This window comes from Anolis sagrei, chromosome 1 (genome assembly GCF_037176765.1).
Source record: "Anolis sagrei isolate rAnoSag1 chromosome 1, rAnoSag1.mat, whole genome shotgun sequence".
NCBI classification, from domain to species: domain Eukaryota; kingdom Metazoa; phylum Chordata; class Lepidosauria; order Squamata; family Dactyloidae; genus Anolis; species Anolis sagrei.
The window spans coordinates 273,695,449-273,717,986 of NC_090021.1; the positions used below are offsets into that span (position 1 = coordinate 273,695,449).

General features: G+C 37.8%; 1 protein-coding gene across 5 annotated transcripts in view; it reads right to left on the reverse strand.

Moving 5' to 3' along the window:
- The window catches only part of LRRC4C (leucine rich repeat containing 4C), a 1,028,842-nt gene that overhangs the window by 753,691 nt on the left and 252,613 nt on the right, over nucleotides 1–22,538 (reverse strand). Inside the window, exon 2 of one of the 5 annotated variants that reach the window (XM_060764606.2) lies at nucleotides 13,523–13,584. The exons of the other annotated variants lie outside the window; for them this stretch is intronic. The gene's annotated coding sequence lies outside the window, so the exon portion shown is untranslated. The remainder of the gene's footprint in view (nucleotides 1–13,522; nucleotides 13,585–22,538) is intronic. 5 annotated transcript variants of the gene reach the window in all.

The window sequence follows — 22,538 nt, forward strand, 5'->3', positions numbered from 1 at the left end:
AAATTAAACTGACTTTGTGAGGCTTCCTAATGTTACAGAATTTTAACAAAACTTATTGTTGTGTGTTTTGATTTTTACATTTTAGTCCCCCTTTCCTGCATGTTTCTTAACAGCAATTTGTTTGCATGAATCTAACAAATTAATAATGGTTACAAAAACTAACAACAGTTTTCCACAGCTTTAATGGATATAATGCAGAATCATAGAACTGCACAAAATACTAAGTTATCCTTCTCTCTATCTAAAATGCTTTTTGAACCCTTCCATAAAGTCACTTCCTTTTGATATTATTACCTCACTACTCCAAGGACAATAATGCCTATAGTTAAACTTTTCTGTCTGAAGCACAGATAATATTTTTCCTACTAATGTAAGAGTAAAGCAAGGGTGAAAGAGCAACAGGCCAGTGGATGCGGTTGCCAGATGTGTTCTCTTTCAATCTCTAATGACATGTCAGGATCTCATGCATGTACTATTCCAAATGAAACCAAGTTTCATGCAGATTGATCTGGTCACCATGTCAGAACTAATTTGGTACAAGCCTCCAATCTTCATTCTGGATGGGTTTTGTCACAGTGCCTGAGGAGTAATCTCTATCACAGCAGTTAATAGTGGGCATTGGCTGTGACTATATTTGTGACTTTCCCTTAACTTTAATGCCTTTTGAAAGGATTTGAAGCAGGAGATTTGTTCCACTGATCCATTACCAAAATATTCTTGGATCAGAACAACTCTAAGGAAAGTATGTTGGGAAATGTGAACGTTGCTGTTCCTCCTGTGAATAATAATCAGCTTGAGTTGGATGCATAGTAAATAAAAAACAACAACTAATCTTCTGCTATGTTGATTCCTAAGTGACTTTTAGAAGCAGCTTTTGCCTATGGCATAGTGCAGTCAAAGCCATTATCCTTCATACAGTGCTATAATGACAGAACACATGCATTGTAATGTAAACTTACAACCCAGTTCTAGGCAGACACAATTAGTCTGTCATCTTTTTCCAGCAGCAGCAGTTATGGCCCTGGTAGGGGAAAAATGAGTAAAGAAAAGCATCTCATTCATATTTATCAGATAACTTTGCATTGTTCAAAGCTTCCTCATGCAATTGACATTTTTGTATTGCTTTTCTTGGCTCACTAAGTGGAGGTCCAGTTCAATCTAATCCATATGTAATCTGAAGAATAATGTGACCTTCAAAAGAATGGGGAGAGGGGAATCCTCCCGAATATTCCTATAAAAGCTATTATTTGTGTCTCTGTGTGTATGTGCACAAAGACAGAAAAAGAACTAATGATACATGTGTGTGTGAGAGAATGCTTATAATTTTAGACTAAACCTGTTTACAGAGTGCATTTAGTGATTCTAAAAATGCTTTTATTTTGTAAATGCTTCCACAGTGGCAAATTAACCATAGAAACTTAGGCCCTTCCACACAGCCCTATATCCCGGAATAGGCAAAGGTAAAGGTTTTCCCCTGACATTGAGTCCAGTCATGTCCAGTTCTGGGGTAAGGTGCTCATCTCCATTTCTAAGCCAAAGAGCCGGCATTGTCCATAGACACCTCAAAGATCATGTGGCTGGCATAACTGTATGGAGCCCCATTACCTTCCTGCCGGGGTGGTACCTATTGATCTACTCACATTTGCATGTTTTAGAACTGCTAGGTTATCAGAAGCTGGGGCTGACAGTTGAAGCTCATGCCGTTCCCTGAATTCGAACCTGTGACCCTTCGGTCAACAAGGTCGGCAGCTCAGCGGTTTACCCCACTGTGCCATGGGGGGCTCCTCATATCCCAGAATATCAAGGCAGAAAATTCCAGAATATCTGCTTTGATCTGGGTTATCTGAGTCCACACTCAGGGCCCATCGAGACAGTACCTTTATCCAAGCAGCTTCTGCAGCAAACAGAAGGGTGGCCAGATGCTGTTCCCTGTAAACCTGGAAGTAATTGCTACAAAAGGCAAAAAATGTGAGATTTCCAGCTGTGAGAATATCATGTTTTTGGGCTGAATATCTGGATCTTCGCATGTCTGCATGTCCCTGAAATCGGAAATCATGGGATTTTTTATCTGGGTTTGTTCCTGGGTTTTAGATGCTTGTTCCTGATTGATCAGTTCCTAAAAAGAAGATGACACTTGAGTAGAAGGCTAAAACTTTGTGTGCCAGAAACTTCATGAAACATGTGGAGGGCACATTTTCTCTGGTCAGAACAAAATTGTGGCCCCTTTGTCAATGTACATTTTTTAACAAGAAGAGCAATCAGGACAACCATGTATAATGTTTAATGCCCCAAGTACACAACGAAATCTGTCTGGACAGAGGGCCAGGCAGTCAGGCGCTAAAAAGTGTCATTAATGACAAATTCTGCTCCTGGTTTGAAAGTTTGTTTGATTGTGCAGTGCTGACTTGGGCAGAAGTGGTCCTTTGTTTGTGTAGTAGATACTTCATGAAATGTTTGAAGGGTCCAGTTTCTCTGACAAGAACAAAGAATGGAACTTTTGCAGGGATTCGCATATCCAAATCTCAAGGTTTTTTAAAAACTGCCAGTTTCCAGCGGAAGTCCAGTGGCAGCCATCTTGGAACCTCTAAATCTCAGAACATAGAATCATAGAATCAAAGAGTTGGAAGAGACCTCATGGGCCATCCAGTCCAACCCCCTGCCAAGAAGCAGGAATATTGCATTCAAATCACCCCTGAGAGATGGCCATCCAGCCTCTGTTTAAAAGCTTCCAAAGAAGGAACCTCCACCACATGCTGGGGCAGAGAGTTCCACTGCTGAACGGCTCTCACAGGAAGTTCTTCCTCATGTTCAGATGGAATCTCCTTTCTTGTAGTTTGAAGCCATTTTTCCATGTCTTAGTCTCCAGGGAAGCAGAAAACAAGCTTGCTCACTCCTTCCTGTGACTTCCTGTCACATATTTATACATGGATATCCTATCTCCTCTCAGCTTTCTCTTCTTCAGGCTAAACATGCCCAGAACAAAGAACAAAGCATCAAGTCTGGACAACAGAGGCAGAAATCCCAGGACCAACAGGTCTGTATGTGGACCTCCCCTGAAGTTCTTGGATCTTTTGCCCCTCACTAAGACCCTTTATTGAGTGCTGTCTGGAAATGCCCTCAGATAATGTGGGATTTTCTGCCTTGACATTCTGGGATATAGGGCTGTGTGAAAGGCCCATAGAGAAGCCTAACCCACAAAAATCAGAGCTACTCTTGGTCATTTGGAAGTCAAATCACAAAAGATGGGTTTAACCTTGATGGTAACAACAACAACAACAACAACAACTTTATTTATACCCCACCACCATCTCCCCAAGGGGATTTGGGGTGGCTCACATGAGGCCAAGCCCAAAAGTTACAACATAGAAAATATGCAACATAAAATAATACATCAATAAAATATAATTAAAATAATAAACCAATACAAAATAAACACACAATGCAATATCAAATCATAATAATTGATCATGATGGGTAGGGCCGGTTGCAAAGATTAAAATGTTTTAAAAGTCTAGGTGAGATAAGTAATGTAGTGTATCTGGAAGGAGGTTCAGGTGGGATGAAACAATGGGGTTTAATTGCACTTGTGGGTGAGATAAAGGGCATCTGATGCATTTTATGCAGGGTTTGGTCAAGGACAGGGATATTCATTGAATAACATCCAGGTTTTTAGGCTCTTCCTGAAGACTGCCAGGGTGGGCACTTGCCTAATTTCTCCACGGAGCAAGTTCCAGAGCTGAGGGGTCACCCTCCCTAAAAAAAAACCCCCATCTTCATGGACTGGGTACACTTCTGAATGCAGCCCTAACCTGGGTGATCCCATTTTGATAGTGCTTAATTGAGGCATCAGCTGCACACTTTCCTGACATGTCTGATCCATACATTGTGACCCATGCCTTTGCTATTTCCTTTTTGGAAAAATGTACTGTGCTTCATGTGAGATTACCTGCATGATAGATTGCTGTTCAAGTTGTTTGGAATGTTTTTTTTAAGACAGTTCACTGGTTACAGGGAGTGTTTGTTTCTCTTGTTGCAATAACTTCAGTTGCACCTCGCTTGTTTCCAGCAGATGTTGTTCAAAGTGCTGCTCGGCATCAGAGTTTGACAAACGTTTGTTACACAGACTCCAAAAGTTACTGTTGTACAGTTGTACTTTTGTAATCAGTACAACTGGGCTCTGATGCAATAAAATGCCAAAATGGGGACACCACATACCCTGCAACTATAAAAATAAGTGAAAGTTGTAGTCGTAGTATTCTTTGTTACATTTCAGTCACAACATAACCTAGTTCTGCCTTTGTTCTTGAAAAAAATAATTACTTCATTGTTTCTAATATGTCTCTTCCGATTTCTAGATGACTTTGAACATGCCCCAGTTTTAAGGACATGTGGGTAGGCCCTTTCCTTGGTACCATGGTCATCTGAGGTACATTCGATAGGGACATAGAAAGGGGTGGCTGAAAAGCTCTCAGATGCTAGACATTAACTCCAGGTGTAATTAGGCTTGTTTCCTTTCTGTTGTTCGCCTGCTAGCACATATACATAGGCCCCTTACACAAAGCCATATAACCCAGAATATCAAGGCAGATAACCCACAATATCTGCTTTGAACTGCGTTATTTGAGTCCACACTGCCATATAATTCAGTTCAATGTGGATTTTATACAGCTGTGTGGAAGGGGCCTTCTTTTTACTCAGGTAGGGTCTACTTGATAAGTCTTAGCACATTAACATGACTGCACTCAAGAATTGAACTGGTTGGGTGCAGACTTTGTCATTGTATTGTTGAAGGCTTTCATGGCTGGAATCACTGGGTTGTTGTAGGTTTTTCAGGCTATATGGCCATGTTCTAGAGGCATTCTCTCATGACGTTTCACCTGCATCTATGGCAAGCATCCTCAGAGACTGTGAGGTCAAACAGTGACAAAGACTTTGACATTGTTTGTGGTGTTTTTAATTGCATTTTAACATATTTGTTTATGTATTAAGTTTTAGTTAAGATTGTATTCGGAATGCTGTTTTATTATTGTTATGTACATTCAGGACCTTCAGAAAGAAAGGTGGGAGGTTAACCCTTTATATTCATCTGCACTATGTCTACATAATTTCTATAACAACACTATGGGTACAATATAGGTATAATATTACCTCGGTGTGACAAATTGTACTATTGGTCTTGCCCACAAAATAATGTATTCAGAATGTTACTAGATTAGCAAAAGATGACAATTAACTGTAGCCTAGTTAAGTTGAACTGAAAAATGTAGATTCAGGTAAATACTGTATCATAAACTTTGTGAGCCCTAAGCATTCACTGTCACTTTTGTCTCTTAAGTTGGGCAACATTATCTCAAGATGGAACATGAATAGAGCATTAATTTGGTTCTAGAAAAACTAGGTTCAGTTGTAGTAATACAGGCAAATTACATTTAAGTGTATTTTCATGATTGCTCTTTCATGAAAACATTCCCTGAAACTCATGGCTATGGAGTCTTCTCCAACTTTTATATACAGACTTTGGAAAACTGGCCATGCCAATTGGGGGATTCTGCCATTAAGTCTTAATTTTACAAACTCTTTTTAGGCCACAGTCAAAATTGGAATGGATCCTTTCACTGCAATCAGTGAAGTCGTGCAAATCCAATTTTTTTATTGGTTCAGATACTGATCTGAACATTTTAGTGGTCAAAGATGCATGATTGCATTAATTCACTTACAAAAGGCATTAGCTCAATCTATCGCACTGGAAACATATCTTATACTTTCTTGTTTAGTAAAAGAACATTATAATCAAACCTCAAGAAGTGTGTCTCAGCATGTGTCACTTAATTGATAAGAGCCTACTTTGCTCAATTTTATGCAGGTTAAAGGACACTGATTGCTGTTGATTGAAGTAAAGTTAATGACAAACATGAGAAAGACCATTGTTATGCTCTGCAAGGCAAAGACTTTCATTTTCATCTTCTTAACATGAGATTAATGAGGGGCATTAATCTTGTGAGTACCATGTTAGAGAAAGAAATATGTTACTTTCTATCAAAGTGGCATGCATTACTAACAGCTGTTCTGAAAGAGGCAAAAATGTACAGGTGTGTTGGCTCAGAAGCTTTCATTCTTTTCGACTACTTCAGTAAAACCTGAAATTCCCTTTAAGCTTTCTTTTAAAAAAAGAATCAGCTAAATCATCTTGGTGTTGTGATGAATGGCTGTATTTGAGTAATAGTCTTATGTGCTGCAGGGCTGGCAGAAGTGTATGAGTTAAGACTGGAAGTGTGCATGAGAAAAGAAACAGCCCACATGAAGAGCATCATTCTCTCACATTAAAATGTCACCTTTCATTTGCTAACTTCCTCAGTTTCATGTCACCCTCTAGTCTCAAAACTTGTAAATTTTCAGTTGCTCAATGATTTTTTTCTGTTGGCATGCAGATGTAATGACCTATTCCCCTACTATTCATCTGTTATTGTCCATACAATCACCAGCACCCACACACATCATTCTAATCTTAAGCAACACCTTCTGAATTGACCCCGGGAACCTTAAATAAAATGGTTCCTCATAGGGCATGGTTTCCAGATTTTTTTTTATCATTTCAGCCCTCCTTTGGACATGTTCCAGTTTGTCAATATCATTTATACTTATTTCTTAATTTTCTATGCTAATACTAATATACATTTTATTTATTACTTGTAAACTGCAATGATACAAAAGTAATTCAGATCCTAAGGTTGAAATGGAACTTGGAGAATTACTTAAATGTAATTAGTTACAGTAATGATCCCAAAACCTTTTAGGTACAATTGCAACTCCAATTTAAAATTATTTATGTTTGCATTTCTCAAAAGAAATGGTATAAAATAAGTTTTCAGAAGAAAATATGCAGCTGCTGTATGACACATTGAATGAGCCAGTACTTGAACCATGCAATAGGCCTGCTTAGCCATTTAGAGCTGCAAATGCAACAGAATTATCGCATTATTATTGGGGAAAATTTTAATGGCAAGTAGGAGCCTCCAGTGGCACAGTGGGTTAAACCGCTGAGCTGCTGAACTTGCTGACTGAAAGGTCATTGGTTCAAATCTGGAGAGCAGGGTGAGCTCCCACTGTTAGCCCTAGCTTCTGCCAACCTATCACTTCAAAATCATGCAAATGTGAGTAGATCAATTGGTACCACTCTGGTGGGAAAGTAACGGTGCTCAATGCAATCATGCATCAGTAGATCAATTGGTACCACTCTGGTGGGAAAGTAACGGTGCTCAATGCAACCACATGACCTTGGAGGTGTCTATGGGAAACATTGGCTCTTTGGCTTAGAAATGAAGATGAGCACCAACCCCCAGAGTTAGACATTGACTGGACTTCATGTCAGGGGAAAACCTTTACCTTTGCCTATGTAGTTAGTTACAAGCTGTTGCTCGAGGTTATAGCCCCTTAGAGTAGAATAACCTCACTTAGATCCAATGTGCACTGGTCACTAAACCTGAAGCCAACTGGATACACCCAGACTAACTCACTGCAGTGCCATGGTAGTAACCAGATGGTTCAATCAGGCCGAGGCTTCATTGGACTGTCGCATCACTCTCTGTGTCACCACTGTCATTTCCAGGCTGCCATGGAGCTTCACCTAAACTCTTGGCTATCATGGATGCTTCTACTCATGTCAGAACAGGGCACCTGCACATCCAGGAGTGAGCATATTACACCCATATTAAAGTCACTCCACTGGCTGCCAATTAATTTCTGGGCAAGAAGGAGGGAGTATCTTTTTAATCATTTTTTAAAATTTAATTTGAGTTGAGCTCTTGTTAATTTCTGTATGTTGTAGTTTTATGTAAATTGGTGTGTTCATTGATTTTATAAATTTGATCTATTCTATTTTATGTGTTGTATGGAGCCATTGTAAGCCATGCCAAGTCCTTATTGGGAGATGGTGGCAGGGTATAAATAAAGTATTATTATTATTATTATTATTATTGTTATTGTTATTGTTATTGTTATTGTTATTATTATTATTGGACCACAGGAAGGGAATTCCAAGCAGAGAAAGGAGGATGGTGAAGAGACATGATGATGGTGAAGTGTTCATCTGGACATTGGTCTGCATCAGATTTAGTTGTCCAGACTGCTATGCAGTCCCTGAATACTCCAATGTTTTCAACAAGCTGATTTTGTCCAAAGTGGGGCAAAGTTGATTTAATTCTAAAAGACCTGAGATATTCACTTGAGTTTGGTGAAATTCATAAAGACAGACAGCAACAGATTTCATATGATGTTAGGTTTTCTTGCTCATATAAACCCACCCTTGGTTACCTAAGCCACCAAGAATAACATATTTACCCAAATCCCCTGAATCAACCAGCAGCAGGGAAATATCTCAATCTCAATCTACATTCTGTACTTGTTTTTCTGTCTATGAAGGAAATGGAAGAGATTGTATTTGCCTGAATATTGAATTTATATTATTAATCTTTACAAATGTCCATTATTATTAATTTTTACAAATGTCCACAAGTTTCCATGTAAACTTGTGATGAACCCTACTATGTTCTTGAAGGACTGATGTTTATCTTAACTTCTCTTGTCCCCTCGCCCAGTGAATTCAGAATATTGATAATGGATTCCTGAAACAGATTGCTTCTTTTCCTATTATAGAATTACAGGAATGGGAAAGACTGGTTCCTTTTCTGAAATACATTGCTATAATTTAGAGTCTAGCAGGGTCTCCTAAAAGTACATGTGGAGTGTGACATGGCCTAAATTGGTAGCATCATGAAACTGCTAAAATGAGATAATGCAGATAGTTGGAGTCACAGCAACAGACATCTTGAACTCTCAAGGTGCCTGACTACCTTCTATTTCAAATTTTCTGCTGTCACAAATCCCCACTGCCATTAAATTAGGATATCTTCAACACAGCAGGTTAATACATCCACATACAGGGTTTCTATTAACAGCTAAACTACTAGCTAATTCCTGAGATACACAGACTGAGTGATCAGACAAACTACTCATAGGTGCACTGCTTTATAGGAATAAACTAATGAATTCATTTTGGTTTTGTACAGTCTAATATTTCATTAATGTTACATGTTTCTCAGTGTGCTTTGTTGAGAAAGTACCTTTTAAAACATCATTTTTATGTTACGTACCTATTTCAGTGCTTGATTATGTATATGCCTCCTGCACTAATTTATCTAACATTAGCAAAGCATTTTGCTGAGGGCAAGATATTTAGTGAGTGGAACTGAAGAAGGAAGCTAAAAAAACAGTAAAATGGAGCAGCCAATTTAGTGCCCCATCTACTTGTATTGCCATTGGGAGCCAATGTGTTTAATAGTTAGAATGTTGGACTTGGGAGATCTAGATTGTGCTTCTCTACTGAGCATGAACTAGCTTTATAGGATAAAGTGGGTATAAGGACAGCAATGCACACTGTGTCTAGCTGAGTAGAGAAAAGATAGGATATAAATATAAGTAATACATTATTATTATTATTATTATTATTATTATTATTATTAGCAACTTTATTTATACCCCACCTTTCTTCCTGTGGGGACTCAAGGCAGCTAACAATCCCACACTTAGTCAAGTTTTAACATAGATTAAAATACAATAAATATATTTGAATGGCATTTAAAACTCACTGCCCTTCCAAACCCACCCACATAAATAATAGTTGTGATTAGCCTGCCTGGCATTGGCTCTTCAGAATCCCATCCAAGCTCTTTCTAAGAACTACAATTTCATTCTCACAAGTACTACCATGGAAACTAAAATGCAATGCAATGCAATGCAATGCAATGCAATGCAATGCAATGCAATGCAATGCAATGCAATGCAATGCAATGCAATGCAATGCAATGCAATGCTATACAATACAATACAATACAATACAATACAATACAATACAATACAATACAATACAATACCTTTCATAGAATATCATTCTCTGGTACAAACATTTCACAGCAACTATGAAAGTGGAACCAGGAGGTGGGGAAGATGTCTTCTGTAGAAATGTTCAGGCATAACAAAAGCAGTAGAATCTTTTGGAGATTGAACAAGGAGTGGTAAATCTCTCTCCAACCTTGTGATGTTTAAGCAAAAAATTAAAAACTTTTCAACCATTCTGGATTTGACCGTGTTTAAACAAACAGAAGCCCTGATGACCTTATGTTTTTTTTTTATTAGTGAATATATTTTTCCCTTTGGAAAAGAATATAAAGTAACTAATTAATGAATGGAAAAATAACTATAATAGATTAATCTATCATAATAGATTAATTGCCCAAATTGTTTCTGCTAACTCAAAATGTTTCTGTCAACATTCTCATTGGTATTTTTTTTCTTTCATCCCCTCATTTAGCTCATAGTTCCCAAATTATAGCTGCATTTAAAGCCTCTACTAGGCATTTGTGAATCTGTTTAGTTTTTGTTCTCCTTTTATTTTGAATTTAAGGTGCCCCCGTTCTGTTTTCGGGAAGATTCCATGAGATTAGGAGGGGGGCAGTTCAGATTCATAATTTAGAACCCTGAGTTCCAATTCCATTTTGGGAAGAATCTTCCCAAAAACAGAAGGAAGGCACCAAAAACAGAATCAAAACCAAACAGATTTTGTGCTGTTTCACACACTCCTATGTCTAAACAAGTTTATAACTGAACTTGTGAACAGCTCAGCACACAAAAAATATTGTATGTGTTGTTGAAGGCTTTCATGGCCAGAATCACTGGCTGCATGGCCATGTTCTAGAAGCATTCGCTCCAGACTTTTTGCCCACATCTATGGCAGGCATCCTTAAAGGTTGTGAGGTCTGTTAGAAACTAGGCAAGTGGGGTTTATTTTGGCCAGCCTCAAAGCCTAGCTGCTTACTGCCTGGGGGAATGTTAGGGAGGTGTTAGTTGGCCCTGATTGTTTCTTGTCTGAAAGACCCTATTTTCTGAGGGTTGTTCTTTATTTACTGTCCTGATTCTAGAGTTTTTTAAAATACTGGTAGCCAGATTTTGATCATTTTCATTATTTTCTACTTTCTGTTGACATTGTCCACATGTTTGTGATTTTCAATGACTTCTCTGTGTAGTCTGACATGGTGGTTGTTAGAACGTTCCAGCATTTCTGTGTTCTCAAATAATATTCTCTGTCCAGGTTGGTTCATCAAGTCAGCCATAGCAGAGCACCCCATTCAAGGAACAGAAATAATACACTGGTACAGTTAGGTTGGGTTTAGGACAGCCCTAAGAAATTTCCTGCATTCCTAGAATTTGGATACACCTCAGACCCCTCTACACTGCCAGATATCTGCTTCGAACTGGATTATATGGCAGTGTAAAAAGATCACAACAAACACAAATCCACTACAAGTTGTAGTACATAAATCACAAATGTAAATGTTTCTTTTTCAGCTATATAATACAATATTAAACGTATAACCAACTTATATGATGCAGCATTGAGCAATATACAATTAACAAAAACTGTTGTTTATACAGTGATTTTACATCAGTAACAAAAGTAGAGTCTTTCTTGCTGTAAAGCAGACTTCTCTTAAGGGCATAAGATCCCTTACTTTCTCTAAAGATACTCTTGAGTGGAGTTTCCAGTCCCCTGTAAGAGGATATCCACATAGAGGATTTCCAGACTGGTTTTGACTAACGTCTTCCTCAGCTGGAGAAATGTGAAGAGAACAATGAAGTGGACATCAAGTTCTCCAAAATAATAATTCTTCATTATTTCATTATTCTCCAAAATAATGAAATGGTGTCATTTAGACCATTGGGATGTACAGGTAAAAAATCCAAAAGGATTCACGCTGTAATAATTTAGTACCCAAATCCAAATTAGAGGGGGGTGTGACAATCTCTAAAACCAGCACCTGGAGTGATTCTGCATTATGATTTAATTCAGCAAAATGTTTATGAAAAATGGAATCAGCAGAGTGATTTCTAATTTTGCTCTTGTGCTCAATGATCCGTTGTTTGACTTGTCTGCTTGTTTGGCTAATATACATAAGAGAACATGGGCAAAAACTGTACATCCCAATGGTCTAAATGATACCGTTTCATACCAGTGTTTCCTGTAAACTATAGTGTATAGCTCCTTAGCACTTTCATTACCTGCTCTACCTGGTTTGGGCCCCTTTAATTGCTTCACTTTATATACTAGTTTCTACCTGTTGGCCATGTGCTTGCTACAGAATCAAACCCTTGCAGAGCATGCTTTAGGAGAACCTGATGTAAGTACCCATGCCTCTTTTGTTTGTATGCCTTACCTGTTAGCAACATATGGAAATATTTATTCCTTTTGGGACATGTTCTAGCCACCTGTGTCTATTCCCTTTAGACCCACTGTTTCATTGTATACTTATCCACCCGAGGAAGAATTATTATTTTGGAGAACTTGATGTCTACTTCATTGTACTCTTCACATTTCTCCAGCTGAGGAAGACGTTAGTTGAAACCAGTCTGGAAATCCTCTATGTGGATATCATCTTACAAGGGACTGGAAACTCCACTCAAGAGTATCTTTAGAGAAAGTAAGGGATCTTGTGCCCTTATGAGAAGTCTGCTTTACAGCAAGAAAGACTCTACTTTTGTTACTGATGTAAAATCACTGTATAAACAACATTTTTTTGTTAATTGCATATTGCTCAATGCTGCATCATATAAGTTGGTTATACGTTTAATATGGTATTATATAGCTGAAAAAGAAACATTTACCTTTGTGATTTATGTACTATGACTTGTAGTGGATTTGTGTTTGTTGTGATTTTGGAAATCCATTGTCTTTAGTGTAAAAGGATCCTCAGCTCCATTTTCTCTAGCATTAGTTCAGCTAGCAGTCAGCCCTCTTAGCAAGTTATGACATAGCTCTGAATATTTGAAAATATTTATAGTTGAACCTCCTCTAAAAAGAAATTGCAAGATAAGAATTGAGGGCAGAAGGAAAACAAAGACTATCAAAAATTCAGAATAAAGGAATTCCTCTCATTCTATTTTTTTTTTTTTTGAGAACACTTTTAACATCCCATCTTGCACTTCCTTCTGTATCAAATATTTCTTTTCTTCCTTGTATTATGTACATTTAGCATATGTTTCCACTAGGTGTCATATGTCCACAATGAAGCATACATACATAAAAAGCATACAAAGCTCAGATATACACATTCTATGTAGTTAAATAAGTCAATATTATCTTCCATAAAACCTAATGACCAAAAGCACCAAGGCATTGCAAGCTTTCCTAAATAGTTACTCATTAGAGGTGTGCAATTCAGCTAAACCCTGTGTCATTTTCAGTGTCCAGATTTCAGTTCCCCTCCTCCAATCCTTCAAATAGACCTGGGTTAAGACATTAGAGTTAAGAAACCACTTTTTCTGGGCTTGTTTACCCTCAATATCCTTTCAATGAAGCAGAGTTAAGGCACCCTTTTAAAACATTTCATTGGGAGCCACACCACCTGTAGGAGCATTAGCCATTCTTTAAAAAGATATAAAATTTATGGTGGCTTTAGAAATGGCAACATACCTCTATCCCACATTTTCAGCTTGCATCGTGTGAAGGGCACCTTTGGTGGCAGTTTCTTAAATCTGTAGAAAGTAAATGCTCATTTATTGCTATATGACTCAAAAAGCAGGCAAGCAATGCAGAGCTACAAGCAGCACTGAGAATTTAGATCACCAGTGGACTGGAGCATGATCTGTCTCTCTCAGAAGCCAGCTCACAGCAGAAACATAGAGACCCAGCTTGGCTAAATGACTCACCATGGCTTTTTTCTGTTCTGGTTGGCTCAACAGGTAGGACTCACAGGGAAACCCCCAGGCGGGTGCACTTCACATGTAGCCAAATGAAACCGAAAGTAGCTGTGGTTAGCAGCCACATGGTCTGTTGCAGCTGGAAAAAATGGCATAGATGCCTGTGCCATAATGGCTGGCAGAAAGTGCCAAACCAGCCAGGGCCCGTTTTGAAAAATGCATATGTGCACACAGTCCTACTACCCATGTGTCAACATGTGAAACAGAAGAGGGACCCATTTGAAAACAAAAATAATCCCTGAATCTATGAATGTCTAAAAAAGCACAAGTCCCCACACAGTAGTGCATTTTAGGCATAATCATGAAGTATGTGTTGTAATTATGTGAACTTTGCATTGGATAAAGTGACAACCTAGACAAGACTACGCGGACAATCATCACCCAAATATAGCAGTAAGTGAAGAAGTATTTCCCTCTGGCCAGTTGGCTGAGCAGAAAGAACTTAAGATATTGACCACTAGAAGTATTATTTTAAGAAATTTCCTGAGCACTGTTTTCCTCCCAACCAATCAGGAGTGAGCATTCCACTTTACTCTTATTGGCTGAGCCTGGCAGACTTGAGGGAAGACACTATATAAGTTGGCAAGCCTGCTCCTCCAGCTCAGTTGCCTTTTAGCTCTACTCACTCTTCCACCCATTGTTAATGTGTTATTTGTTTCTGATTTGGATCTCTGTTGCAACTTGGGAGTGGTTGGCATGGGCCTTGGATCTGGTCCTCGATTATTCTCTTTTTTGAGGGGTCATATGAGTATTCTGCAAAGGTCATAGTACTGCAAGTAACCTGGAGCAGTGCTGGAACCTGCACTGATTCCTCTCTCACCTGGGGCCAGTACGGGCCAGGCTGAACCTTCTGGTCTCCTGGAGGTTTCCCTCTCTGTTAATAAGACCAGCAGTGGTCTGTTTGATTCTGGACCAATGTATGGCTGCCAGCTTTGATTCAGTTGTAACCAATAAACAAGTTGTGGCCTTTGCTATCCATCATTGTTGTGTGACTGGCTCTTGCTGGTACTGGGGGGTGGTCACCCTGCACACCCAAGTGTTACTACTTTGTGCAGTTCATAGTTTCAACTACTTTTAAATGGATGAATGGGGAAGTTAATTAGACATTGATGTTACTGCCTTCTTTTGCAGAACAATCTCTGAGAATTTAGCATAATCCAAAACACTGCCTATTAAAACATCAAAATAGATACCCAATTCTTTGTATATATACTCAGACTATCTTGCAACCTTTTCCTTTTTGCCATACATCAGTACTTCTGAAGTGTGAGAACTGGCAAGTTAAGTTTCTTTTATTGTACAGCAATGCTGTGAGGTATACATGGGAAAAATCCCCTTCTATTCAGGAGCCTTTCTACAGAAGAGAGCTGGAATCCCTCACATCTTTTTCAGCTCCTTTTAAATATCCATGACTTCAAGAAATACTCATATGCATAAAAAGAACATGAATACCCTTAAAAGAATTTTATATGGGTGAAAAGAAAATCATATCATTATGAAATGATATTCCCAACTGTGTCCTGGGAGAATTCAGTGAGTTCTTTCTTTGTAATTAAATGTCCTTTGAAACTGAAACAAAAGAAGCTTCCAAGAGAGACTTCTAAAGTCCTGAAACACTTCTCTGCCTCCCCAAACAGGAAGCCTAGCAAACATGATGAAATTAGAAATCTGAAGAGCTAACTCTGAATTTAATTTCAGTCTAAAAATGAACGGATTGAAAAATATGTAGTCCTTCCCCTTGGTATTGTTAAGTACATATGATCATTTCATCAGCAAAATTAATGTTTTCTCCCTTAAGTCAATATTTTATTCAGTTTGACCTCTGTACCTCACAAGGAAAATAGAAATAGCTCTTCATTTGGCACCCCTTTAAGTTTGATCAAGTGTGAATGCCCTTTTCATTCTCACATTTTCCAATTCTGAACGAAATAAATATTTTCAAAAAAATAAACCGAAATAGAAGAACATACGGGCTGCAATCTTACACACTAATTTGAACTTGATGGAGTTCACTTCTGCACAAATTGGCATAAGGTTGTGATTATAAGTGACTCATGGTGAATTGGGATGACAATGAATCATACTTTTCTGCCTTGCACATGCTGAAAATATTGTCTTTCAAAATTTCTATCCACGTGTCCTGCCAGCTGTAAATTAAGACTGACTAGATTAACAAAATGAGGAAAACAAAATAAAACTATATAGCGCACAATGAAATCATTCAACAAAGTGAGACTCCCTGAAACATTTTACCAGCAAAAATATACTACGTAGTATACCACAATCAATGTTAGATTATGACTGTTGAATAAAATCAAAGGTATCTTCACTTACATCCTAACTCTGGCAGTCCTATTGCTTGTACTAAAAGTCTGAATTCCATACACTTATATATCTTCCCTGCCTATATCCAGGATGGATCATATAGGACAAGAGGCTATTTAAAAGTGTAGTTGTATGTGTATGTGTCTTAAAGTCATCTATTGATTTATGGTGACATGACATATTTGACAGGATTTTCTTAAGCAAGGAATGCCCAGAGGAGCTTTTGTCAGTTATTCTTCTAACATATAGCTTAAAGTAATTGGTTTTCATTGATAGTCTCCCAACCACATATTAAGGTCTGGCCCATCCAAGTTCTGTCACCTTTAGATTTAGAACTAAGGTATATTCAGTTACAGATAAATCAGTATAATTTCATTTCATTTTTTCATACATAAATCTATTCTTCATAGCAAAATAATAATATCCATTTGAATTTGTATCTAAATATGGTTCAAACTTATATTTCAAACTGCATTTTCTTCCAGAGCAAATTCTAGTACTAGAGGAGCAGATCAGATCAGTTCCTATCAGGTCACTTCTATCAGAATTCACAACAATCAAATTTCTTCAACTTCTTACATACTGCAAATATCAGTGCAATTTAATTTTCATGAAGGTGGACATGAGCAAATTTGGGGTAAAAATGAGGATGTGAAAAGAATATTTGAAAAATGGTTGCAAAAGACATTTGAGTTTTGGGGAAAATGATGAGAATCCCAGGCAAAAAGGAATGTAATGTGAAAAAATGCATGTATGTACTTGTGTCTGCATTTTTTAAAAAAAATATGTTTGGGCAAAAAAGACAGCATTCTCAACACACATACACAAAAAGCCTGCCCATCAAATTTGCTTTCTGTGTAAGAAATAAAAGAAATGTTATTTTATTTGCAGAACATTTTGTTTCTCCCTAAAGGAAAATTATTTTCTGTTAAGAAAATGTTATTTGGGGTTTTTTTTTTAAAAAAAAAACCCCAACAAACAAACATCACATGGTTTTTATTATTTCCACCGAATAAGTCCTGAACTATAAATAGGTGTTGCATCCCAGTTCAAGAAACAAGACCATAAGATTAAATCCACCACTCTGGACTGTAGGAAAAGCAATCCTTGTTTATTGATGAAAAATTGGTTACAAAAGAAAGGTAAATGCAGAGTCAAAAAGCCACAGAAAAACACAGTAGTCAATAGGATCTCTGAACTTGAGCAAAACTTCAAAAGCCACAAAACAATAACCAGGAGTCTGTTAGCCTTTTACTAACCATGAACTTGGAAACTAGAAGCCTCTGGGATTACTGGCCATGGAACACAGGAATTCTGCCAAGGCCAGCCACAGTCCCGAACGTTGCTTGACCTAAAGAAGCACCCGGCAGGAACCCTCTTAAACCAAAGAAGCTATTCTTAGAAACGCCCCTTGACTTTTCTGTCTGGGCCTCTTTCTGCTGAAGACGCTGTGACCTTCGTACAGACTGGGAAACATATCTATCTCTGACTATCTGTTCTCTTCGGTCCTCATTATCAACCCCAGGTGGAGAGATATCACGGCTAACTTCCAAAACATTCTCTTCTAGCTGTTGGGTTTCGTTTTCATTCCCACTGACCTCTGCATCAACAACAGATTCCACACTGTCAGAGTCAGGGAGAGCTTGCTCAGTTGGAAAAACTATCAGAGAATCCTGTTCACACAGATCAGGATCAGGCTGAACCCCAACAATAGGCTTCAAAAACTGTACAGTTTTGGATATGTTTTTTTTCACAGTGCAGGGAACAAATGTACAGTTATTCATTCTTGCAAATAATTGGTTTTTTAAATTGCATCCTCTTCATTACTTTAAAAGTTTATATTTTCATGTGTATGATATAATGCCTCTTTGGTTTTGGAAACCATCTGCTGGAATTTGAGAACAACACTTTAATGAGGATTCTATTGCTTACTTAAAGAAAGTACATACAGTAAGAGTGTCCCAACTTAAGAGCATTTTGAGTTGAGAGCTTTCACTCAGCCCAGGTTTTGCTTTGACATAAGACCAGCATTTTGAGTTAAGAGCTAGTGCAGAGGGAATGCTAGCACCAAACAGAGCACTGGCACAAGAGTACAGGGCTTTAAGCCTTCGAGGGAGCAGCCTCTGTGCCTTGTGCTCTTGTCTGCTTTGGGAGATTGTTGTCTGTTTTGCTCTTGTCTACTTTGAGGAACTTTAGTTTAGTTGATTTTGTGTGATTTTTATTCCTGGTATTTTTGGTTTCACAGAGAGAGAGAGCAAAAGAGGGAGGCTGGAATGAGTACAGTATGAAGAAGATAATGCTACTACCTCTTCACTTTGTGCTTTATGCTTCCTTGCCACAACTTTGTGTTTCTACCATTTAAAAATTATTTTAACTGTTCCATGTGAATGTGCAGTTATACATTATTGTTATATTTATAAAGTACATTTTTTAAAAAATTGAAAAACGCATAACCAAAAGAAAGAGTGATGAATTTGGAGGATTGCAACAGACTGATAGCATTTCAATGGGAAAATTCACTTTGAAATGAGAGTGATTTGAGTTGTGTTTGGTCATAGAACTGTTGAACTGCAGGGCAGGAAACACCTCTATACTTAACCACCACACTCCAGTCCAAATTAAAACAGCAAGCAGGTTATTGAAGATTATATAAAAAGCAGTTCAGCAAAAATAGTAACAAATGTCAAAGTCCAAATGTATAAAATAGTCTGTTACAGTATATGGTTTTGTAAGTCTTGACAAGAATCAAGACAAGTATATGTGTGTTGAGGAAGAACCACTCCCTGATTAGGATGTATATCAGGTGAAGTTTTCTTGATGCAGGTTGTGGGTGAAATGAAGTAATCAGAGATGGAACTATGCTACAAGGTTTGCTGGAAAGAAGCAGATTAATGCATTGTTTTGTAAGTGTTTTTTTCTTCTGCGATGGACAATGTGTTTTCAAGGCTACTGTATTTTTCCTTTATAAAATACATGTGTTGACTACTCAAGAGTAAAGACATTTTTCTTTTATACTCTGTGTATTTTCAACTTGGGGCCTGGAGCTGGGAAGACTACTGTGTATTTTCAATATAAACTAACAAACCGCAACATAGTACACAAGATTCAAGGTACAAGAGTAATTTCTAAAATCCAAAACATCAGGGCATCTAGCACAGGAATACAAAAGAGCACATGACAGCATACAATCCAATACAAAAATTCAGGAATAATCCTTCAAACCTGAAAGCAGGAAACATGAATGAACAGAGACATGAACTAGAATTCCCTTAACAGGCTGAACTAGGACTTGGTAGGAGTTATTGCTTCAACACCAACTTTGACCAGACTGGCTGGAAAATCCCCCTGGTCTCTCTAATAAAGTCATGAAATCATGCCATTTTCCCTGGCTGCTTGATAATGGCTTTTTCTGTAACAAATGCTGTGACCTTCGAAGGTGCTGTTGAGCCACACTGAGTTTAATAAAACTAAGTCTCCCATCTAAAAGCTCATTATACTCTCCACCTGGGATTTCATCCTCTGAACTCATTTCAGCTTCTGACCTTGCTCCCCTAGAGAAAGGCTTCTCAGCAGCATCTGGGCTCCTTTGTAGCTACTGGAGACACAGACAGATCAGTTTCAGGACTTAAAATCTCATGCTGGCTTGCAGGCACAGAAATCCCATAATTCACTTCCTTATTGACATTAGGAGGAGGCACAATCATGGGCTAAACTACATCAGGAACTAGTTGAACTATTACATCAAGGTATCACTATATCTAATTATGAGGAAATACAAATATTTCCGTAATAATTGCTAAGAAACTCCCCAAAATCAGTTTTGTTCTTCATTTGATCCTTTAGTCAGAATATGTACTAATATGAAAACAATGTAAAACAATAAAAATATTAATATTGAAAATGGTGTGACCTCTATATGACATTTTTCATATGCTCATTATGCGCATACCCAAAATATTCTGAAGATCAAGTTATATTGTTCAACGTGGGTGGGAAGGCTACATAACATACTCAATCTTTCAAATCCAATAGAGATGCACAAGTGTCTTCTTGTGCATCTCTATGTAAGCAAGTTGGCAGACTACAATGTTGTAATAATTCTATTCCCTTCTTGTGCTGAGCCTCAAACAAAGGGTGTAATAAAAAAGCAAGGTCTGATATGACTAATATTTAATATTGCCCCCAAGCTTTAGTAGACTAAAGTCCTGAAGCAAAACATTTTTGTCACCTAAAACCAAGTGCTTAATATTTCATTCTCTGCCATGTTGTATTACACAATGCACTTTGCAGAGACAATCCCTTGATCATTTGACATGTCACAGCAATTCTTAAGCTACTCAAAGGCACACTTTAAAGGCACAAAAGCACAGATATTTCTTGATGCAATTGATCAACAGAAAAACAAACAGCAAAACAATGACAGTAGCACAAAGGGTGAAGGAGAGTAATTATTACCCAGTGGGTGATGATGACTCAGATTAGCATGCTGAGGAATGACAAAGACTTGATAGCTCCAGACTCATTTGTATCTTCACTTTGCTTATTGAATTCAGTAGTTCATGATCTGCTCAGCTGAAATCAATTTCTTACAGAATGAAGTTTAATTATTTGCTCCCAATCTAAGCAAGCTTTCAACTAATCTAAAATGTCCACTGTGCCCTGCCTCATGTACAGAGGAAGAATTGTTGGAGGCTACAGACAATGCCGTTGCTGTTGCCCATTTTTGGTCAAAAGATATTTAGCCACCTGCGCTCCTTCTATTTTATCAGTTTTAAACTAATTTATGCAATGCTTTTGATATGAAATAAAATAAATTTAACTAATCTTTCAACATGCCAATGGACATGAAGCTAAGAGAAGTTCTGGGATCAGGTGAGACTAAGAAAACTATTTCCAGAATAGTCTACTCAGGACAAATGTGCAAATAGAGAGATGATGGAATACATATAAAATATCAATGAACACTTTTATGATGCAAGAAACCGTGGATACAATAGTATTACATGAGCAGCTGTGGTCAGAATGTATGCCCAGTTGAAACAAATAAACAGGGTTCCCAGGGCCAAGAGACTGATAGTGAGACACTAGTTATGAAGGGATTTTTTTAAAAAAAACCCTGATATTCTGGAAAGCATATTTAATGATGAAATTTTGTCTCAGTGAATTTTGTCCCTTGTTAGATCAAATATCTCATGTAATGTCTTTTTAAAGTCTGTGGCCAACACCAGCTGCTCAATGGTCTTTGTAATCCAGAGCAACAAATCATGCCATTTACACCTTTTGTATCCCAAATGGTGGCATGGTCATTCTCTGAACAGAACAATTGGACATGTTCACCATTTTATCCTTGTTATCACACTAACATAGGCTGCCATTTCTGATGCTAGAGAGCTTGTATGCATGGTAGAGAGATTTCAGAAAATTATGTTATGATCCAAAATATATAACACACCTTTTTAAACATTTGAAACAAGTATTTTCACCTACTAATATTAAGATTAATATTTCAAAATGAATAGAGATATATATGATGTTCCCTCAAAATAGTAATATGCTGAATTCCAGCCAAAAGAAGAATATTATACAGACAGTGATGAGCTGACACAAAATTATGTGTCTATTCTTTGTGCAAGACTGCTCTCCACTCTGCACACAGAAACATTTGGATGTGTGTGTATACATACTTTCTGGTAACAGCAATTTTGCATTAAAATATTTTAATGACTGATAGGCAATTAAAAGCTAGCCCAAGGAACAGCCGTTCAATTTATAGCATTCAACTTTTATCATTTAGTGAATAATAATAATCCCCGAATGCCTTCTCTTGATTCCAAAAAAACTTGTTCAACAAGACTCCATTTCATACATCATGTATCAATATTGAGTGGGCCTTAATTCCTTTAAAACCAGGATAGGGCAAGCATGGGACAGTCGCTGAAGTAAAGGATATCTAAACCACACTGATTTCAGTAGAGAAGTCGGAGCCAGCCATTATATTTATCTCAGTAGATCTGCACATGGACATTCAACCTTTGGATAGCTCCATCCCACAATATATGCAGTCCCTCCTCATTAAGAGCACGTATTTTGGTTATGTAATCTGTATAAATGTCTATTTTCCACCTAGATTATCAAAAAATGGAGACCCTAATAATGTCTGGTTTAGACTATCTGAAACCCTCACCTGTTTGGAATGCCAATACCCCTCCACAAAGCTCCTCTTGTGTGGAGATTTTAATGCTAGAATTGGGATGGGTGTTAAACATGTGGAAGGCACTAACTTCAGACAAGATGACCAGGTTACATCTGCTGACAGGGTCTCTCAAGATACAATCAGAAACAAGGCCGGTCTGAGTTTCTTAGAGATGCTCTCCTTGCATCAATTGCACTACCTTAATGGGACA